The sequence below is a fragment of the Pleurodeles waltl genome, chromosome 4_2 (assembly GCF_031143425.1).
Source record: "Pleurodeles waltl isolate 20211129_DDA chromosome 4_2, aPleWal1.hap1.20221129, whole genome shotgun sequence".
In the NCBI taxonomy this organism is placed as follows: Eukaryota; Metazoa; Chordata; class Amphibia; order Caudata; family Salamandridae; genus Pleurodeles; species Pleurodeles waltl.
In genome coordinates this window covers 756918483-756942519 of record NC_090443.1, presented here as the reverse complement: position 1 = coordinate 756942519, position 24037 = coordinate 756918483, and positions in this window count along the sequence as shown.

Genomic DNA, 24037 nt, shown 5'->3' with positions numbered 1-24037 from the left:
CTATACTAAGCTGAGGAAGTTGTTTAATTGAAGAAAAAAAATCAATACCCGCTCAACCATGAGTGGATAAGTGTTTAATAGAAATATATGTGTATTATGTTTTTTGTTGCTGCAAAATATGAGAACCCACGTCTGACATGCAAAAAGCGGTTTGTCCAAATTCGAATTTGTCTGCATTCTAAAAAATAATTATTGGAGACCTGCAGTGAAATTCTTCTCTTCTCTTAACTGAGAGTACAACTTCAATGAAATTTCTTTAGCCTCGTTACCTAAAATAGTTTATATATGTTCTCACTCTCATCAGTTTACTGTATTTTGGACTGTAAAAGCGGCACATGTATCGCATAGAGTCAATATCATGCATGATTTTTTAATCTCTGTCTTTTCTCCCCATCTCTCAGATTACTGATAAACAGACCTTGAGATCTCATAGATAAACTGTACCTATCATTGATTAAAAACTCTGTGGAATTCCGAGGAGGCGGAGTTACGTGAGCCATGTAGCCCTCAGTCTCAGAAGTGCTAAGCAGGGTCGGGCCTTGTGAGAAAACAGGGCTGATTGCAGAGGCCCCCCAGCTTTTTGCCCCCATTTTCCACTTTTTGCTGGTGTTTTCGTGACTCTGATGGTGCCCTGGGTACTGCTAACCAGTCCCAGGACCTGTGCTCTGTGTAAAATCAATATGCAAATTAGGCTAATTATAATTGGCTAACTTAACCTACCTATAAGTCCGTAGTATATGGTAGGGCATGTAGGTTTAGGGACAACAGCATAGGCAGTGCACTGCTGAGGTGCCCAGTGTCATTTTAAAGTCAGGCCTGCCTTATTTTTTACATATAAGACACCCCTAAGGTGTGCCCTATGTGCCCCTAGGGCTGGGTGCCATGCAACTATAAGCAGGGACCTTATAAAAATAGTTTTATAAGCTCAGGTGAGGTAAAAACAGCCAAAGTCGTTCTTCCCTCATTGTAGTGAATGGCCTCCATAGGCTAGAATGGGGAGACTTTATTTTAGTTTTAAAAGTCCCCTTAAGTAATGGATACCAAGTGTTTGGTATCAAATTAATTGTTATATTAAATCCCACAATTTCCAGTTGTTGGATTTAATATAACTTGTTCAGGTAAAGAGTTTTTAACTTTACCTGAAAAGTTGCCAATTTCAGCCCTGCATTGTTTTTGCTGCGTGAGGTGTGAAGTGGCCTGACTTCACACAAAGAGATGTGCCTGTGGGAGGGAATCTCCCTTCAGCAGATGGTGAGGCAGGAAGGGGGAGGGCTGCCAAACTGGTCTTCAAAGGCAGAGAAGGACATTTGGAGCACCCCAGCAACACCCCCACATCCTGCAACCCCATATAACTAGGTGCCCCCTTGATTAGATTAGGAGAGGGGTGTGTTCATGATTTATAGCCACACCAGTGGGTGGGCTCATCCAGATGTAACCTCCAAAAATCAGATTCAGCCATGATGGATTTTTGAAGAATGTTGCCTCCTGGGATTGATTTTTGCCACACTTCCCAGGAAGTGGTCATCACAGGGGGAAGGACCCTGCACCTGAATGGAGAATCAGGACCCCCCTGTTTTTCACCCAGGAGCAAGGATAAAACTGGCAGATCTGCACCCACATCTCAGATCCCCATCAGATTCCTACAAGGAAGAACCAAAGGAGAAGGACTGCCCTGCTGGACCCCTGGCCTGGACCTGGAACCAGCACTCAGAAGGACTGCACCAGCTGCACACTTGGGCTTCACCACAAGAAGGACTTTGCCTGGCTTCTGGTTCAAGGAGGGACTCCCTGTTTGCCACAGGTGAAAAATTGCTAATCAGAGTCCCCTGCACCAACTCCTGAAAAAATCAACCAGCTGACCACTGCCCAGTGGCCAAAAAGGAGTTTGCACCAGGTGCATTCTGGGAGTTGTAGTCTGCACCCCCAAGGATCATCTCAGAGCTTCTGGACCCTTGGGGTGAGCTGTGGACCCCAAAAGAACCTTAAAAGAACATCAGGGAGAAGCTCCAGAAGTTTGGAGAAGTTTTGAGAACTTTTGAAAAAAAGCTCAATAGAGGGATTGACTAGCCGCGGCAACTCTAGCCGGGTTGTCTCAACCGCGACCCGGCCTGATTTGCAGATTCGTCCCGGTAAAGAAAATCTCCAAAAAAGAGACTAAGTCCGAAGGTAAAAAGTTGACCGGGACCTCCCAGCCAGAGTATCCGAGGAGGGCTCCAGGGACGTCGGATCAAGATCCAGGTTTACCCCGGTCGAAGGATTTTCACCTCGAAAAAATGACTAAGTCCAAAGGTAAAAATCTCCACCGAGGATTCCCGTGACGCGTATCCGGAGAAGGACTCCAGGAGGTCGGATTGGACTGGTAGGTTCGTCCCCCTGAAGAAAATCTTCAGAAAAGAGACTAAGTGCGAAGGTAAACTTTTAACCGAGGCCTCCCGCGGCCTGTAGCTGAGCACGGCTCCATCGCAGTCGGCCTTAAACTTTGACTTTGCCCCGGTCGACGTGCAACCAGATGACCTGATTGGCGCTTTTTGTTTCTAGGTGCTAAAAAAACAATAATTCTTAAAAAATTCATACCTCTGGTTCCCCTTATCCGAATTTATTAGTTTTTGTGTCATTTTAAAGATAAAAATATAATCTATTTTTATCAAATGGTTTGGGATTTTTAAACTGTTTTCTGTGTTTTATTTAATTACTGTTTTGTGATATTTGAATGCTTTACACTCTGTCTCCTAAATTAAGCCTTGACGCTTGTTGCCAAGCTACCAAGGGTTGAGCTGGGTTTAATTTACTGAGACCTAACTGGACCTAAGTGGAGGTTAGTGGCCTATTGCTAAGTGTAGGTACTTACCTGCCCTTACCAATAACCCATTTTCCAACAGGCCTGTTCCAGGCAGAAGGTGTGGAGTGGTGTGGAGCTGATTACGAAGATCTCCGTCTTGTCTGAGTTGAGTTTGAGGCAGCTGGCTTCCATCCAGGCGGAGACTGCTCTCATCCCATTGTGGAAATTTATTTTGGCCTTTACAGGGTCGTCAGATACGGAGAGGATCAGTTGGGTATCGTCAGCATAGAAGACTATGTTTAGCCCACGTTTTATGATGATCTTGGCTGGGGGGCCATGTAGATGTTGAAAAGTGTTGGGCTGAGTGATGATCCCTGGGGTACTCCGCAGCATGTACCTCTGGGTTCTGACAGGAACAGTGGTAGTCTGACACTCTGTTCTTCTGGTGAGGAAGGACCTGATCCATTCTAGGGCTTAATCTCGGATTCTGTCGTTGTGGACTCACCTGGGTCCTCGTTGCCAGCCGCACTCTGCTTTTCCCTGACCCCTGCTGCATCCTGTCCAGAGCTGATGCTGGCAACAGCTCCATGCTGCTGTGCCAACGGCGGGCCAAGAGTGCATACTGCAGCACAACTATGGGCTACACAGCGCAAGTGCAGACTGTCTGCACTTGCGCTCTGTGGCCCATAACTGGGCTGCAGTATGCACGTGGTGTGCCCTACTCCCCTCTTGGGGCTAGCAAAGTTTTTGGGTGAATTCCGTGCTCCAAGCGGAATGTCAAAAACTCCGCTACCTCCCCCAGTGGAGTGGATCTCGCTGCCCACCCCAATCATAATACGGCCTTAGTTTTTTGTAGAATATAGAATCTTCAGTATCAGATTTCCATAGAGACCCTCAAATAATAAGCTCCACTACTGGGATGTAGTAGTCCTTCATTTTAGGAATAGATTTAGTTCATTTAAGGATTTCCAGAGAAAAATACAATAGTCTGAAGTTGTCAAGTCCACACAAATTAGTGCAGAATCAAGTATATATTTACAGTTCCGAAGGTTCTATTTTTTTTGTTTGTGACCATGTTATTTGCAAGGGTGGACTGGCAGCTCAATGCTTCCCAGGCAAATTTTGTCAGACCAGCCCCAATAGGGTATATGGTGAGAGAGTCTGACAACTCTAGTGGGATTTGTGGGTTCTCCCCCCAAGAACATTTAGGAACAATTGTGAAAACAGTGCATTCTACAACACATTTTCGTTATATATTAGATTGTATGAGTTTTTAAAGCATAGTAAATTATTACTTCATTGTGCACCAGGATACTGTAATCTGTATTGGGGTTCTTCAATGATTCCCTCACCATCACCCTCTAACAGTGCCTCTCAGCACTCCTTAGTCCCACTCGTACAGGGATTTCATTTGTTTTATAGGGCTCTCTTACCAGCATAGGGTGTTGGAGCATTTTACAACAGATACACATATGGAGACTATGAATCATACATGTGTAAATCAGTCTAAAGAAAATGTTGACAAAGGAGACTACAAGGTGTAGGATTCACACATCATTAATACTGACAGGCATTTTTTAAGAATGCTTGGTCTGGGGAAGCATAAACTTGTGATTTGGAACGTAACACAGTGGTTAGGGTCAAAGTTATTAATAACAATTTATTTCTACCCAAACTAACCCTTTTTAGAAAAATTAAGACAATAAAAGATTGATAAAAATATAACTTTCTAACCTGTACCTCAGTTTGCATGCAGCTCTTTGATGGCAGTTTATAGCTCACTGTCCTAGATTATGATTGTATCTGATGAACTGCACAATAACAAAAGAAGCTCTGTCACGCAAGCTACATCCCAATGAGCTGTACACATGAAATACTGTTCTGTGATCGGCATAATACACGTACTTTGCAGCAGGCATATAAACCCGCTGCAGTACCGTAGATGAGTCAAAAGTGCCACTAGACAAAACCCGAACACCTTTCCTGCAGGTACAGTGAGCACCAGAGTTTTCTTGGCACTTTTACTGTTGCTGAAAACTGTTGAATAGACAAGGAGCTCTGCATTGCTCTTAAAATAGCTGCACTACTACAAAAAGGGCAAGTAACAAAAGCGTCCCCCACCCTTCCAGCCTCCTAGGGAAACAGTACATCCAGTCGGGCCTTGGTTATTTGGTTTTACTTGTACTGTAGATAATTTAGATTTTACAAGTACTGCATCATCTGAGATCAGTAGCAGTTTCTGTTCTATTTCATGTATTTAAATATTTTTATACATTGAGTTATTTGTCTATCATTTACATATTATATATTCTTTAAATATAATCTATGCTCATATTGGGTTATTTATTTATGTAGGATTTTCCTACATCTCCATTCACTTTGCCTCGTAGTCACTAACATCAAGTCACAAAATGACTGTCACAAGAAAAAATAATTCTAATTTGTGGAAAGGTGAGAAGAAAGCTAAATAGCATAGAAGTTGGCTCTTTTACTGTGCCTAAATATCTGGTTATAGTCAGCACAGCAAGATCACCTACCTCCCTAAGTAGTGTAGTTTGCAGCATTTCTTATGAAGGCTGGGTAATTTGGTTGCGTTCTTAGGAGTGGATTAAAGATACTCTATAACAAAGGAACTCCCAGTGACATACCCCAATACTTAGTAATCTGAAATTTCATTGGTGAACCAAGAGTACTGGTTGGAGTATAGAGAAGGGTCATCTTATGAATGTTGTGCACATCTTTGTTTTCAAAAGCTTGTGCAATTTAAAACATAAAATTGCTCTTAACATTAGCTGCCACAATCAGCAGTTGGCGTTTTTGCAATTTGCCTGATTTGGTCTCTTATTGTGTTTGACTGCAGAGATCTCTCACAAAGCTTATACGATCTATACAGAATTAGAGGGATAAGAGGCCAGCCACCATCAAACAACAGTTGTTGTAAGCTGCATATACCTATTTGTCAAGTCACTTTATGTTTTTATTTGTCAATGTAACTTCTGTTTGTGATGTATGGGCATTGCCTGTGCACACGTCATTTCACTTCTATACTTTGTTTATGAGTTCTCATGGGGAGTGGAGCTGTCATTACATATATGGGTTATAATGCATGGAAAATATAGAAATAACTGGCACTTATCTGGTCTCTTTCCGCACTTCTTTGCTTCTTTCTAAGTGGTGATGGAGGTAACACCATCACGAGCTCCTGGATACTGTGACTGTCACTTACACTAGCACCTGGCATTGCCTGTTGGGGAAGGTAATTCACAGTGATGAAATGCAAACAGCAAATCTAATCCAGGCACAGTGGGTGGATAGTGTGAGGCCGAGATCTGGCCAAATGGACAAGGTTAATTACATTATGATGACTATAGCATCTTTCCATGTCTCAGAAGGTACTACATTACCCTGCAGCAGGAGGTGTTTTACTTTATGTTTTGTCTTGCAATAAACTCTGTTCAAAACCACTTCCAGCCTGGGTCTCCTTTGCAGGCAAGAACAAGAGGTAGTACATTTCGCGGCGCACATGTCAGACCACTCAGCAGTAAGCATGAATATCCAATTGCAGACAAGGGATATTCAGAGTAGGTGGACACTGGATAGGAGCCTATTATTAGATGAGAAGTTAGTAGCAGATTTAAGAATAGACGTAGAAGAGTTTTTTAGCACTAACTCCGGATCATCATCACCAGCTATAGTTTGAGATACATTTAAGGCTTTCCTGAGAGGCCGATTGATAAGAACATCCTCTATTAAAAGGAAGGCCTACAAAGGAGAGATTATGCGGCTAGAACACCGGCTACATCAGGTAGAGCAACAGCTGATAGACCTAGATCATAAAGGAGAAAAGGTTGAAAAACTAAATAGGCTTTGTCAAGATCTAAGGCAGGAATTGGTAGCTGTAGTAGATAAGAGGATAAAAGCAAGATTTGAAGCTAATAGGATTGCACATTTTGAATATGGAGAAAATTGTGGGAAACTATTAGCTTGGAAAATAAGGACAAATCAAGTCAGGAACAAGGTGGTACAAGTTTATGGTAAGAAACCAGTTGAGATCTGTAGTAGTAGTGAGGAGATTGGGGAAGTCATCTGGGATTATTATAAGGAGCTTTATTCAGAGAAATTAGCGGTGTCTTTGGAAATAGTGAAGGGTCGGTTAAAAGACATTGACCTGCCTGTCCTGGAGGAAGAAGATAATAAAGTTTTAAATGAACAGATAGTGCAGGCCGAAATAGAGCGAGCTATACAGTCGGCTAAGTTAGGGAAGGCGCCAGGCCGAGATGGCCTACTCTTCGAAATATATATATAGCACTTAGGGGTAGTATCCTTAAGTATTTGGTGGGCCTATGTAATACTATTTTAGAGGAAAGTGATCTATTACCTCCCTCTTGGAAAGAGGCTATCATTGCATTAATTCTAAAACCAGGAAAAGATCCCAGAAGTTGCGACTCATACAGGCCGATCTCTGTTAAACTGCAATTATAAAATCTTCACGAAAATTCTGGCGGATAAGCTGGGAGGTGTCCGAAGTAGCCTTATCCAGGGAGATCAAAAGAGCTTTTTAAAAAATAGGTACATACATGAACTGACTCATAGCTTAATAGGCTCAGTAGATTTAGCTCACTTGTGCAAGGATCCATTAGCTTTAGTAACAATTGATGCTACTAAGGCATTTGATAGGGTCAATTGGGTGTATCTGGATACTCTCTGTGAAGTTTTTAACTTGGGAGGGAAGTTTATAAGAGTATTGCAGAAGATATATCACGACCCAGCTGCCAGAGTTTTGGTTACTGGCTCATTAATGCTCCCTTTTAAAATTGAAAGATGAACCAGGCAGGGGTGCCCATTGTCTCTGTTGTTATTTAACTTGTATTAGAGCCCATAGCTTGCAAAATTAGAAGAGAGCAGAGGATACCCCCATTCAAATATGGGGGTTGGTGTAGGAAGGTAGCCTTGTACGCAGATGATTTAATGATATATGCCACAAATCTACAACAAACATTACCAATTTTAGAGGAACAGACAAATTAATTCGGGGAGATTGTGGGGTATGCAGTTAATAAGTAAAAAACTGAAATCATTGCGTGGAACATGCAGACGCAGGGTATCCCAATTAAGAGTGAGATAAAATATCTAGGGATCATGATAACTCAGGATATAGCAAGAATAACGGAAGTTAATTTTCTGAGAATTATGAGAGACTCTTGTAAACTAATGAAGAGCTGGGCAAATTTACCCCTCACAATCATGGGAAGGGCCAACCAGGTTAAAAGTTATACTACCCAAAATCCCATTTATGTTTAATGCAGTACCTTTAAAATACAACAAAGTGTGGCTGAATAAACTGCAGGGCAAAATCAGTAGCTTCATCTGGGCTTCCAAGGGTGTATGCATCTCATGGAAGAATCTGAGAAGGAAGAAGGAGAAAGGGGGGATAGTGATCCCTGATCTTCATCTCTATGCCTGGGCGCTCTTTATAAAAAAAATGGGTGGGGTAATGAATGGTACGGGGAATACAGAATTGGCACAGATTCATAAAAAAAATTATGGAGATTCATCATGGAACACAAGGAAATTTTCTTTACAAATTTGGGGATCCCAAATACTTTGAGAAAGTTAGATTTAAAATTATGCAGGACTCTGCAAAGCAGTTGTTTGCAATAAGGAAGGCAACAAACTGGTCATACTATAGTACATAGGCACCTCTGTGGGATTCCCCGGGCTCACCTTAATGGACTAAGGACATTCTAGTAAAACCATTGAAAGAGGCAGGATTTGGATGCTGGGGGCAACTGTTTAACTGTTTAATGACGGAAAGCTGATATCGTATGAAGATCTGGATGTGGCGACAGAGGGCAAGTCAGATAGATTTAAGTACTTCCAAATAGCAAGTTGGGGAAAGAGTGTGAAGGAGGAAACAGGTGATTCAAATGAGATAGAAGAGCTACCTTATCAGGGTAAATCCCGGAAGAAAGTTCTGGCGAGATGGTACTGGACACTGATGGAAGTTATAGATGGAGAATTCATCAAGCCAGAGGAGATTTGGAGGGAGTGTCTCCCAGGATCACAGATTAAAGAACTATGGCAAGTATCTACAGCCTTGTTGTAATCCATAGTTAAACCTGCCCATTGAAGAAGGAATCATTTGTTTTCAATTCACAGAGCCTTCTGGACCCCAGAGAAGTTATCTAAATGTACACAAGGCAACTTGATCAGCTGTGAGAAGTGTGGTCTGGGCTTGGCAGACGACGGGCATATGTTTTGGGAGTGCCCTCAGCTCTCCTGGTTCTGGAAAGAGGTTGGGAAGACAATCAATAACATTCTATTGATCACCTGCCAGGTAAGCCTCCCACTGGTTATCTTTGGATGCCTTCCTGGCTCAGCAGGGCTAAATAGGAACTATACTAAGTTGCTTTTTTATATGATGCTGCTGGCCAGGAGGGAGATATGCAGGAAATGGATCAGCACCTCCCCTCCTACTTACACTGAGTGGATAGGCGCCTTGGTGTACAATCTAACTTTGAATCTAGGAGCTAGCATGAAGGAAAGTATGAGAAATAAGTTCTGGGTTCCATTAAAAAGGTGGTTGGAAAGAAAATAATCTATGATGTCCCATGATTACACTCACAGCTGGTCTCAGAAGGGCTCTGGTGGATAGCCACTAAATGTAAAAGCTTCAGACCTGGATATTTCCAGATGGGAGCCTGGAATGGTAGCCCGCTCTGAGGTCAATTGACCTTTATGAGGAGGCCCCTAGGATGATATCTGGTATGCCGGATGAATAGATGAGGACTAAAAAAAAAAGAACTTGACAGGATGCTTGTTGCTTGTGAGGTAATAGGGATTGTGTGAGGATTACTTTATGGAGAGAGATGCAAAGAAAGGTTGAGGCTCCGAATACTATGCATGCAGAGACTGCTGTTCGAAATGTGGTTGGGAGGCTGCAGTATCTGTGCCAAAGTGGCAGCTTCTGTGCAGCGAGCTCCCTGCTAGGAGTCCCCCGAGACAGGCAACCTATGCTTACCATCATTGTCCTCCCTTATTACTTACCGCTCACCTCTGGAATTTTTGGTGCCTCAGTGCTCTCAATCTTTGAATGTGCAAGGGCTTTGGTGTTAGGTTCTGCTGCAAAACTTTGGTGGGGTAAAAAAGAGAGAGGTAGAACCTCAGCTCTTCAATATCCTCTGTGAAAAGCCTTGTTTTATTCAATTTTATTTTCTGTCTAATTTACTCACCACCTGCAAATGGTTTATCTAATTTTTGGCCTTTGACTTCTAGAGGAAAAATGTTAATGAACATTTTAATTGCTCGTGAGTCTGAGTACCCACGTCTTTGAGCCATTCGCACAGCAATTTTGTGCAGTATCAATGTATGTATATGTGCATTTTGCAGATTTTAGAAGCACAACAAATAGTGTAGCAATTCTCAGGCATCCTAATGCAAGAAAGAACAAGCATTTGCAGTCCATTGGGTCTTTTCTTGTCACTTAAATTCAAAATGGAAAGTAAAACATTGGCATAAGCAAGCTGATTCAAAGCGCCATGGCCGCCATGAGCATGAGCGCTAAGGAGAACCACAAAAGGAAAAAGAAGTTCCCTCACAGTTAAACTTATAGGCAATCATGCAATTATCCATGCAAGAGGGTCGATGTCCGAAGCGGTAACCAAACCATCCCAAGGAGGGGCAAACGTAAAGCATTTACCAATAAAAACAAAGGATGTTTGAAAGGCAAGCCCACGAACGAGTGATAGTGATGGGTGTGCAGTGGGTGTGGTTAAAAGCCCACAGATAGATTACAACAGGTTAGAGCGCTTGCGGGCTCGACCTAAAAATGGTCCCTTTCTCCCAGGGTCAATATAAATGATAGCCATTGCAACCACTGCACTTCCAAGGGCTGTAGCACTACTTACAGGTCTCTTACAGGTCCCTGAGATCCACATTCTTCTCCCTCCTCTCTATCGTAATTTATTTGATTCTTTTTAATTTTAGTGTAAAATTTGGATGGCCATTTAAGTTCTTTATTTGGTCTCTTTTTGATTTTTAATTGCGCTGTTGCCCATAACACCTCATTCAAGTACTTGAGAGCTGTTGTGTTGCTGTATCTTATCTTTTATATCTGAGCCAAGGATTGTGTAGATACCTATTCCTGTTCTGGACTACTGTGTATTTCCTGCTTGCCCATTTTCTCTCAATACCAATTGGTTGATTGTTGTGAGCTGATCTGACAATAGGCACAGACATGAACTCCCTCCTAGGTCCACCTTTATCACATTTGTTTTCCTCCTGTGCTCCAAAAGAGAGCTATTAAGTGTTTCAGATTGAAAATGCAACTATATTCTTTGTGATCCATGTATCTCATTGAAAGTGTATGAGAAGCATATTCTATAATGACTTGGCGTTAAACTTGGCGTTAGGACTTTGCCCACTTTACCACTGCTCACCAGTGCTAATGTACTTGTGCTCTCTCCTCTAAAATGGTACTATTGGCTTATTAACAAGTGGCATATTTAATTTACCTCCAAGACCCTAGTAAAGGGGTACCAGTTGTACCCAGTGATGTGTAAATTAAATGCTACTGTTGGACATGCAGCACTGGTTGTGCTACCCAATCAAGTAGCACTTTAAACATGCCTCAGGCCTGCTATTGCAGAGTCTGTGTATGTAGTTTTAAACTGTCATTTTGACCTGCTAAAATAAAACTTTTGCCAGGCCAAAACCCTTCCTTTTAATACATCTATGTCACCATTAGTATAGGTACTGGACAGCCCAGAGGGCAGGGTGGTATCCATTTAAAACATAGGCCTGTCTTTCCAATAGGTTGAGATTGCAGTTGCCTTATTACATTTTCTAAGTGTAACTTCCAAATTAAAAGAGATACACAGTTCAAGTTTGGTGTCTCCAGAATCACAGTTTAAAATCCTAACTTATTGTGAAGTTGAATTGTAACTTGCCATTCTGAAAATGCTTCTTCTAGAAATTTGGCATTTTCCTTCCTTATTCATTTAGGCCCATATTTATACTCTGTTTGTGCCAGATTTGCATCATTTATTTGGTGCAAATTTGGCCAAAACTTAACTACATATTTATACTTTGGCGCTAGACCCGTCTAGCGCCAAAGTTATGGAGTCTGAGTCATTTTTTGTACGTGAAAACCTACCTTGGCTAATGACATGCAAGGTAGGCGTTCCCGTGCAAAAAATGACTCTAAGGCATGTGCGCCTTATTTATCCTCAGGCGTCAAAATGACGCACAGGAGGAGGAGGGCCTTAAAACATGGCACCCAGCCAGATTTGTGCTGTTTTTTAACGCCTGGGTCAGGGCAGGCGTTTAGGGACCTGTGGGCTCATTTCCATGGTGGGAGACCATGGAAGCAGTCCACAGGTGCCTTTCCCTGCACCCAGGGACACCCCTTGCCACCCTCGTGGGGGACCCATCCATGCTGAGTGCAGGTAAGTGCAGGTAAGTATAATTTACTTAAGTATAAGTGGCATAGCGGGGCCTAACTTGGGCCCCCCAACATGCCTCTGTACCCAATGGCCATGCCCAGGAGACATAAGTCCACTGGGCATGGCCATTGGGCAGGGGGGCATGACTCCTGTCTTTGCTAAGACAGAAGTAATTTCCATGGGGGTTGTGCGTCAAAAAATGTCGCGTCAGGTTAGAGCCAATATTTTTGACTCTAACCTGACTTGTACAATTCTTTGGCGAACAACCCCCAGTCTTCCCTTCGTCTCCGCTGCCCGGTTACCATCATTTATTTTGACGCTAACCAGGTGCAGCACTGGCTAACGTCATTCCATAAATAAGGCGCCCAGCTGGCACATTGGAATGGCATTAGCCAGCGGTAAACTTTTTGACGGAAATCTGCTGTAGCGCTGATTTGCATCAAAAAGTATAAATATGGGCCTTAGTGCCTTAGCCTGTCACTGCTCACATGACTGAGTGTAGCTGATAGTTGGGCTTTGTGTATTCCTCTTAGATAGTTGCACACAATATAAAGCTTAGGTGTGCCTGCCTGCGCCATCACTGGCAGGATGGGAGGGAGTAGCTGAACAAAGGCCTAGCTACACCTGAATAGTCTGTGTCCTACCTCCACACAAAGGGCTGCATACCCCCTGTAGTTAGTCTGGAGACAGAACAGGGAATACAGGTTGCCCAAAAACGTCTAAGGGAAAACTCTATGGGGCATGTTTAATAGCCCCTCGCTCAAATATAAAGCACATTAGCATCATTTTTTGACACTAATGTGGTATTAGAAGGCCAAAAGCGCCACGTCATATTTACAAAGTAGCGCAATGCATCCATTGGGCCACTTTGTAACCCTTTGTGCTACATTATGCCTGCGCCAGGCATAATATATGCAAAGGGGGCGTTCCCCTATTAGGGGGACAGAAAAAATGGTGCAAAGAAATCTAACAGATTTCCTTGCATCATTTTTTTTTAGGCACTTTTAATGCCTGCTCAAAGCAGGCATTAAAAGGGGATATGCCATTGATTACAATGGGCCCCTATGTACTCTGCAGGAGTAGCGCCCAAATGTTAGTGCTACTCCTGCAGAGTACATCAATAGCGTAAAAAAATGACACTATTGCCCCCTACCCTGCACCATGGTGTTCCGTATTTTAAATACAGTGCACACATGGTGGCTGTAGGGAGGAGCTAAAGGGTATGAAAAAAGTGGTGATGCACTTTTTGTGGCTTAACACCATCTTGTAAATACAGACCCTTCACATGAAGCCCTTTACGTGGAAGGGGAGTGCAATGGGTGTTGCTGTGGGCATGCCACAGCAACACCCATTGCATTTGGACACTGCTGTTACAAGTTTTCGTAAACCTGAGGCAGCACCAAAATGTAATGCCACCCCAGGGGTGGCGTTAGCAAGGTGCAACAAGAGGAATACTTTTATTCCTCCTCGTTTTTTGCTTTTTATATGTGTGCTGCATTCTGCTACACACATAGAAAGAGCAAAATGCCAGACATGATTGTTTATGTGCAGGATGGTGTCTCTTCCTCCACATACACAATCATTTCAAAATGACGCTTTTGCACTTTTGTGTGTGTTGCATTCTGCAGCACACACAGAAGTGCCAAATCGCCATTGATGATTATTTATGTGCAGGAAGGGACACCTTCCCAAATATAAACAATCAAACCCCTCAACACAGGCATCCTCAATTTAGCGGCAGCTCAGAGGACAAAACAGGCATGTGCTGTATTCAATGAAATATGGCGCATCTCTGTGTTGTGAAAATGACAGAGCTTGGTGCTGCCAATTTTAGCACAGCATCGCGCTCTGTAATTTTCCTTTAAAAATGGGCCTTAATATCTGCAGATGCAAAACATGAAAAGGTCGATGTAGTAGTGCTCTTACGTGTCTTTGTGAATCATTCAACTCCCTATTAGTAAAAGTGAAAAGAAGGCACTGCCCGTTCTGTTTTTACTAATTGTTCAATAATAGTCCCACATTATTGAATTTTCATTCCATTTAAGGTATTTTGTGGCCAATTCACGCAGCCCTGTAAGATTACATAAAACAGTATTATAGAGGAGTGATACTTTATGGACTACAAAATGCCTTTGTGCATAGATCTCCATGCAAATACAGGCAGTGGGAATATGAATCCCCATAGTTATCTTTCACGTTTTGTTTCCTTTCTTTCTAGCTTATCCTTTATCGCTAAGCCTTTCTACTGTTCCCTAAATATCTTGAGGCAAGCTGCAAACCGTGGATATTTAAAGAACTTTCTGATTTATTAAAGGCATCACATCCTAGATATCCTATGGTTCAACAAAAGAATCTTTATAGATCTTAAGTATAACACTTTAAAGTACTAAAATGGTTTATCTTCGGATAAAAAGAGATTCTGAAGAACTGCCATTGAAGACAGCTGAAGCTGTGCTGGTTTAAACAACAAAGATTTTCATTTTAAAAATTAGGCTGCACTTAAATTAAAGCTATGGGTGTGAAATATTGTGCAAAATGACACATATGCTTATGATATCAGCATGACAGTCTATGTTGTTCCAAGCTGCTAAATCAAATTAACTAATTTTATTTGAAGCCTGCATTAATTTAAATTTAAAACCTGCGTGAAGACCTTCATTCACAATGATCTAATGATGAAATACATTGATCCACTAACGTATTATCTTCAACATAAGTTGTATTGTATTGGCATTCGTATAGCACTTATTGCCCTTGATGAGGTGCTGTTCAACTTTCTGGTTGAGTAGCACTCTACTCATTGCTACTCAGTGACAGCTACTAATCGCAAAGATAGGGTAAATCCTAGTAATACATCATAATTTACATGACAATCAAGACTTCACAGCATATGGCTTGATGAAAAGCAGTACTGTTGTTATTACGTAGCAATTTAACCAACTAACTTTGTAAGAAGTGTGTATGGATTGATCTGACATCCTCAGTTAAATATACTTGACAATTAAAACATCCATGGCAATGTTTCACATTGTTATTAACCGGAATGCACACAAAGCCATCCTTCCTATATGACTAACACTAATTGTACAAACCTGACAAGTCACTTAACCTGCCTTCATATTACCATAACACTAATTGCATAACCGTGCATAAGAAACCTGTTTAAAGGGTGTGTATATATACTGCAAAAACATGTTACCACTTGTAACCAACATGCACTTGCTATGGTAGGGTATATTATGCAGAAAATGAACCACTACTTTTTTTTTAGCTATATTTTTTATTTGTGATTTACACAGTAGTACTTCGAGTATATCATTAACCGTTCTCATGGTGGACTGTCTAAAAGTCATTGGTTAGTCATCTCTCATATATATTCAGGAAGAAGCCATGGTTCCAGCTTTCTCCTGAGTTCTGAAGTGATTCTGGATGGTTTGTGATTATCTCGGAAGTGAATTCCACATTTAGGCTGCTAAAATGACGTTTTTCTTGTAAAGAAGTATGATAGGTTGCACTGCCAATGTGGAGTGGTGTCCATTTTGAGATTTTTTCTTTAGTTTCAATTGCATGAAAACTGACCCCTCACCACTTACTGCTTTTGGTGTAATGCAGAGAAATCGGAAGACAGATCTTCTGGTGACGGTGGGCCGTGATGGGCCTTCAAAACAGGAGCGATGCAGATTTGAGGGTCTACATGCAGGAGTTGTCTTACTAGTGAAATCTTAATCATAATGAGGCCAAAAAGGAATATATACAAACCTGCTCCACACTTGACTCACAGTATCCTCAAGACCTGAATGGACAATAAAGATTTAGATACTGTGTTGATACATGGGCCTTTGAGGAAATGGAAAAAAAACATAGGGGCTAAGACCGTACCGCGGTCAAAAGACCGCGGCGGTCATTCTGGGTTTCCCACTGGGCTGGCGGGCGACCGCCAAAAGGCCGCCCGCCAGCCCAGTGGGAAACACCCTTCCCACGAGGAAGCCGGCTCCGAATGGAGCCGGCGGAGTGGGAAGGTGCGACGGGTGCAGTTGCACCCGTCGCGAATTTCAGTGTCTGCAAAGCCCCACGACACCCCATACCGCCATCCTGTTCCTGGCGGGCGAACCGCCAGGAACAGGATGGCGGTATGGGGTGTCAGAATTCCCATGGCGGATTCCCATGGGCAGCGGAAAGTCGGCGGTACACCGCCGGCTTTCCGCTTCTGGCCGCGGCTGTACGGCCGCGGTCAGAATGCCCGATGGAGCACCGCCAGACTGTTGGCGGTGCTACCGCCGACCCCGGCCCTGGCGGTATTTACCGCCAGGGTCGGAATGACCCCCATAGTCTGGGTCCAGAGGAAGTCTCAAAGATGGCTCCAAGTGCTGGAAAGTGTTAAGCAGAAAATAAGCAAGTAAGACCCCAATTTAGAGATAGAGAGAGAGATAGTCTGTAGCAACACTGTAGACAGATATGTATATCTCCAACAGAGTAAGGGCTGTTGGAGGTTTTTCCATGTGTTTGCTCATCCTATTTAGAGTAGGCAAACACATGGCAAGTTTTCACTGTCCATCCCTGCCAGGTAAATCCCGCTGGTAACAGTGAGTGAATGTTGCAAAATGACTCCCACATAATGGGAGAAATCTCCGAAAGTGAGGGGGGGGGTCGGTGTTTTTTTTATCTTCAGAAAGCAAATCCTGCTTTGGGATTTTCTATTTGAAAATAAAAAGTAGAAAGTTTGATGGATGGCTCCGCCAATGTGACAGATCCATCCGTCATGTTTCCAATTCATTTACAGGAACGGATGTGACGGTGATTCCTATAAATGAAGGAGGTGTCTGATTGGCTGGCAGAGAACTCTAACTTTGGTGAGTGGAGTACCCTTGCCATGTTTGGAGTAAAGTTCTCCATCATGGTGACAGCACTTACTCTGTCTGACATGGTGTAAATCATTCCCTAATTTACAACACAACAGCCTGAAACTGAGTACAATTGAAATGAACAATACACTCATCCTACAAAGGTCAAATGGGTGTTGTTCTCTGAGAGGAAGCTCAGAAGACTTCAACATTGACCCAGGACTCTGTAGAAAACATAAATGGGGAAAAGAAAAAGACAGAGTAAGCAACAACTGCAAGGCCACTAAAGAAGACAACAGATTTCCATTTCCAAATTGCCTACCAAGTTTGCAGAATAGTGTCCTTTCCATCACACTCACCACAAGTGGAACACGCTGCCTGGCAGAACCTGGTCTCCAAAACTGCCAGTGCCCCATTTCTCTTTAATTCTTTTCCCAGGTTCAATTCTCCACAGGTAAGTTGTCACATGCTGCCTGGCTCAACAGCCTGCTTGCTACTGAATTCCAACAATTGTTTGGAGTTATCATGTAACTGAAATTGATGCTGTAAGCTAGTAGCATAACTGTGTGATGATATGATGGATGAGGGAAGTAGTTAACAAGACTTTCTGAGGAAGTCTGAGATACAGGAAATATATTATAGATTCCTAGTAGTAAAGATTGTGTTAGCTGATGTACTTTTGGAACAACTGAGATGTCAAAGTCCATTGTAATTTCTAGGCTGTTAACATGCCATTGGGTTATTAGTGGAGTACATAATTTGTCAGGCTAGGTTGTTAATGGTCACAAAATTTCCTATTTCCACACATCAGGATCTTGAATTTAATGTGATAAATTTGAGGTGATTGTTAACATCCAACAGTCAACATCGTTCAGGCAGTCATCTAGCTTTGAAATCCAAAGTAAGGGCCTCATTTACAGGGCCTTTGCACCAATGTTGCATAATTTTTTGTAATGTGGCGGTGGTGCTAAGCAATGCTTTACACTGCTCCAGATTTACAAACTGACGCATTGGGCCCAATGCATCAGTTTGTAAAGTCTTGCATCACATTATACCTGCACCAGGTATAATGTATGTAAGGTAGGCATTCCTGGGCAAAAAGCCATGCAGAACTGATACAGTGAAATTTACAACATTTCATTGCATCATTCTGCAACTTGCCTGCATCAACATTTTAAGGCATGCTCAGAGCAAGCATTAATCTGATGCAGGGCCTTTGTCTATGAGAGCATTTCTTGCATTGATGGAGCAGCATCACTTTTTTTATGCTAGTCCAGCCAATTAGTCAGTTGAACGCCACAGATGCTTCAGAATTTCTGAACCATCTGTGAAAATGTGCGCCAAGGAGCTCTGTATAGTAAATAAAGCATATCATAGCTTTATTAGAAATTGGGTCGTTGGTTGACTGGGGTGTGAGCCCTGGTCAACCAGCAACCACAATCCTATTCAGGGCAAGGCACAATGAACCCCAAATTAACCTGTCCTCAATCCTCTGGTATCTTGGCACCAAGCAGTCAGGCCTAACTTGTAGACAATGTGTAAAGTATCTGGGCAACACCATGTTAGAACAATATAGCAAAATCGAATAAATAAATCAAGACCAAAACAACACAAATCCATTCAATAGAACAGGACCTATGAATTTGTAAAGAATAAACTGCATTATAAACCCTAAAAGTATAAAACCCCAACTGCAGTGGACCGGGTCAAAGTCAAAAGTTCAAGCCAGCCATGAGAGAGCATGGGATGGATACAGTTCCAGATTAGTGCTGAGTACGTTTTATTTTCGCAAGAATTGTGGCTGGAGTCCGATTCATGGCGAAGAAGTTCACCGGCCACAAGGAGTGTGTCGCTGTCGAAAGTGGGGGCGAGCGAAGAGCAGGCCAGAGATAGAAGACAGATGAGCTGGAGGCTCGCAGTCATGAGCTGTGATAGTTGCTGTGCAAAGAGATGAACTGTGGCTGCTCATGCTGGATTTCCAGATGAGCAACAAAGTTCCGGAGTGAAAGTGTCCATTGACGTTTGCAAAGAGCCCAAAGCTTGACTTTAAGAGCTTAAAGCCCACTTCTAAGGGCTCAGGAGATGAAGGTTGTCTCTTTTAGGGTCAGGAATTCATTGAAGACTGGTCCAGAAGCTGTGAGGAGCCTGTAATGTCTCTGAGGCTCAGATCAGGAGGCCAGCAGACTAGACCTTTGAGTCACTCTGGGGTCTTGGGTTCAAGATGGGTTCCTGGACAAGTTGTTGTTCTCCAGGCAAGAAGCCAGCAGGCTAGGTCAGCAAAGCAAGACAGCAGCTCCTTCAGAGTAGCAGTCCAGCAGAGTGACAGTCCTTTCAGCAGCACAGCAGTCTTTCTTCCTGGCAGAGTATCCACATTTCCAGAGGTGTACTGAAGTGGTGGTGTTTGTGGTCCAATACTTATACCCAGTTGTGCCTTTGAGGGAGGGGAGGCTTCATGACATGCCTTTGACATGCATAGAGTCCCTGCCCTTCATGCTCTGGCTTCAGACTCACTATAGGGGGTTATTCAGCCCTTTGTGTGTGTACAGGCCACAGACTATCCAAGTGAGGCTGCATCCATCCCCTCCCTCCCATCCTCCCCGGATTGCCCATCAGTCAAACCCAAATGTGGCTGCCTAGGGAGAATACCCAAAGCCCAGCTCCAGACAAGTGATCAGAGACAGGCAGTGAGCACCAAATGTAAAAATAAAAAAATAAAAACTTTCTAAAAGTGTCAGTTTCAGAATTGCAATTTAAAATCCAACTTCACCATACATTGTGATTTTAAATTGTGATTCTAGGGATACCAAACTTGAACAATGTATCTCAACCCAATTGGAAGTTATAATTATAAAAGGTTATAAGGTAACTCCAATGCTATACCATGGGGGAAATTGGCCTCACAGTCATGAAAAATGAATGTAAGAGTGTTTCACTACTAGGAGATGTAAAACTTCAAAGTGCAAGTCCAACATTTATGTACACTGCACCCTGCCCTTAGGGCTACTGTTAGAAATGGGGTCTTTGGTGGGCAGTCAGGTTACCCCATGTCCAAGCAAGAACCCTCTCTCTACTCATGGTAAGTCACACATAATACAAATTATCCTGTACCCACCCTCTGGTAGCTTGGCACTGAGCAGTCAGGCTTAACTTAGAACGCAATGTGTAAAGTATTTGTACAATAAATCATGCAATAACACAGGAAAAGCACCACAAAAATACACCACACAGGTTTATAAAAATATAGATTATCTGGATAAAATAAGGTCAAAACTATCACACTTTGATAAGTAAACTTTGAAATAACACTTTAGAAAATGATAAGAAGAGTCTTAAGTTCTTGAAACCAATAAGTGTCTCTTGCAAGCACAAAGTACCTGGTTTGTGTCTAAATTATCCACAAGGGCCTGCAGAGGAGGAGATGCGTAGAAAACTGGGAAGTGTGCGTCAGTTTCTCCAGGCGCACACAGACGATGCGTTGATATTGCGTCAATTTCTAGCACACGGACTTGGATCCTTTTCGGGGACAATACGGGCAAATCCTGGGCATGCAGGACAAGGTCACAGGGGGCTGTGTTGATCCAGTGGGCGATGCAGGGAAATTTCTTTCGCATAGCAGGTGGTGAGTTGATTCTTCTTGCAGGAAGTCGGGCTGCGTCATTCCGGCTCGGCTATGCATCGATCAAGTGGGTTGTGTGTCGAAGTTCTGGTCGCAACGCTGCGTCCACTCACGGGAAGTCGGGCTGGGGTGTTCCGGTTTGGCGTGCGGTGATTTTCCCATCGTGATGCAGGCTGTGCATCGATTCCCGCAGGCTGTGCGTCGATTTTCTCCCCACAAGGAGTTCTTTGCAGAGATGAAGTCTTTTTGGCCCTAAGACTACGGTAAACAGGAGGCAAGTTCAATCCAATCCTTTAGAGAGCACTTCTCAGCAGAGCCAGAGGGCAGCAAGGCTGCAGGGCAACAGCAAGGCAGCAATCCTTTTCAGCAGTCAGGTGAGTCCTTTGAGCAGCCAGGCAGCTTCTCTTGGCAGGTTGCAGGTTCTGGTTCACAGTTTCTTCCCCAGTTGTATCTTGTCCAGAAGTGTCTGAGTTGATAGAGTCAGAGGGCCTGTTTAAATACCCAAATGTGCCTTTGAAGTGGGGGAGACTTCAACGAGTGGCTTAGAAGTGCACAAGGTCCCCTTTTAGTTCCATCCTGTCTGCCAGGGTCCCAGTAGGGGGTTTGGCAGTCCATTATGTGAGGGCAGGCCACTGCCCTTTGACATGTACGAGTCAGGTCATCCACCCTCCCAGCCCAGGAAGACCCACTCAGTATGCATATGTGTGCAGATGTGACTGAGCATCCTGTGTTTGGGGTTGTCTGAGTGAAATCCACAAGGGAGTTGTCAACGAACCGAGCCAGGGGGCGTGGCTTGGCTTTCCAGGCAATGGCCGCCACTCCGTGAGGCTCTGCCGAGCAGGGGATTTTATCCTGCAATTTCCCCTACTAGGATCGGCTGCTGGGCACTCTCTTGGCCCCCCCAGGTGTGGGGGGGGCGAGGTGAGGCTGTGCAGGCCCGAAACACTGCAGATTCCCTTGCAGGACTGGCGGCTGCGGTTAGGAGAGGCGGCGCTGGGCCTAGTGCCCACCTCACGTCTGTATCGCAGGAGCGGCTGGCTGCAGCAGTTAGGCCCTTTCTGCTCCCCGCGCAGGGGAGTCGGGGGACGCTGTGGTTTGCGGCTGCAGGATCCTGGCAGGTGGGCTGCTCGTGGGGCCTGGTTGGCTTGTGGATCAGCCTGTGGGTCCCACAGGCGCCGTGGTTGGCTGGCTGGCAGCCCGGTGGGGCGGTCGGAGCTGTGCCATTGCTATGTATCGTGCATCTGGGCCAGCCAGGTAAAATAGACACCTGGAGCTGCCCTGCTGCCACGTTTGGACCTGGACACGGGAGGACGCCACGGTGCAGTGAGTCAATGCTGTCCTGCTCCTGGCCTAGTTTTTTGGGAAGGGACGATTGGCCTCGCAGCTCGGGGTGGTAGGCCTCGTGCCTTGCGGCCTCTGACACTGCTGTCAGCTGTGGAGGCTTCATGACAGCACCTGATTTTGCTAACCACCATCCTTATGACATGGTGACTGGGCCTTGACTGGTGCGCTGAATAAGATTTACTTGGTGTTGTCAGTGCTTTTGTACGACTCTTGGCCTGGCCGGGCAGGGGGTAGGAGTCCTGCGCACTCTTTATTTGTCCGGTGTGTGCATTTGGGCAGGTACATTTACGGTGGCCACCGGACGGTGGTGGTTCCTGTGCCCAGAATGGGGAAAGCAGATCAGAAACAGCCCAAGCTGACATTGGAGGGCAAGAAGAAAAGCAGCCAGGTGAGTAGGTCGATGGAGGACCTTCCCCAGGAAGAGGACATGCAATCGTCCACTGTAAAGTCTATGTTTGTAGATCTTAAGCATGGCCTGGCCAGTATTGATGGCAAGCTGGACCACTTGACTGCGCAGATGGATCGCCTGAAGAAAAGGGTGGATGGACATGCCACATGTCTTGACCATGTGGAGTCTTGGACGTCAGATTTGGAAGATAACCGCAGCAGGGATGGAGAGAAATTGTTGAGGATGGAATGCGTGCTAGAGCTCATTCATAATAAAATTGAAGATCTTGTGGCCCGATCCCACTGCAATAATGTTCGCAACTTGGGCCTACCTGAGTCGACAGTAATGGGACGCATGGAGGATTACGTGGAAACTATGTTCACATCATTTTTCCCAGACGAGCTCTCTCAGGTGTTGGTGGTGGAGCGGGTTCATCGATCGCTGGGCCCCAGGCCTCCACTGGGGGCGCTAGCGCAGCCGATCATTGTGCCTTTATTGAACTATCGCAATAGGGATGCCGTACTTCGTCTGGCTCGGGATCGACATCCAGTGATTTATAACAACAATGAACTCAGCATTTTTCCGGATTACACACCTGGGGTGCAGGCAGCGTGCCGGGCATTACTCCCAGTCAAGCTTACCCTAAGCCAGATGGATGCTAAGTTTTCTCTCATTTATCTTACCAAGTTACCTGTGTGTTGCACAAGGGCAAGTTGCACTTTTTTACTGATCCAAAGCTGGCGGGCAAGTATGTTAAGACTATTCCTAAGAAGGCACCTCCGGCTTGTGCTCTGGCGGGGGAGGCGGGTGATGCACTTCCTGATGGTAGTGATAATGACTAAACTTTGGTTGCTGCTGCAGACTGCTCTGCGCCTCTGCTTGTGGGCCGGGCCTGGACTTCGCTTTGTGAGAAGCCGGTTACTTGGGGGCTGATGCTGGACTATGAATGCTATCCTGATGCACCTACTCACCCACCCCCTACTAGGGCGGTTATCGGATGGCCGCGCTGATGCCCCGGTGGATGAGTCCAAATCAGACATTTTTTTTTGCTGTGGGTTTTGAGTTTGGGTGGGGGTGGTCTACTGGGCTTGCATTATTGGAGAGTCAGCATGGGTGGGGGTTAGCTGTTGGGTTCTTTGATGGTGTTGTTGCTATCTTTCTTCTTTCTGCTTCCTCTTTTCTTTTATCAGCAGCTGTTGCTTCCTGTCCGCTGATTGGGGATGGTATGCATTTGAGTGATTGTCGGGATGGTGACTACAGATGCGCCTGCCGTTAGGTGCCTCACTTGGAATGTCATGGGGCTCAATGATGAGACTGTTGTCAGCGTATGTACAGTGCCATGCGGTTGATGTCTGCATGTTGCAGGAAACGCATCTGTCTGATGGAATGAAGGCGAGTGTGAGGGCTGGCTGGATTGGTGAGAGTCATATGGTGACATACTCGGGGTATGTGAGCGGCATTGTGATTTTGATTGAGGAGGGCCTACTGTGGCGCACGGGAATGGTGCTGCTAGATCCGTGTGGTTGATATATCATGTTTAAGGGCATCTTGTATGATAGGCCGTTCTGTCTCTTCTCCCTTTATGGCCTTAATGTTGACAATCCTGGGTTCTTTGTTGAGGTCTGG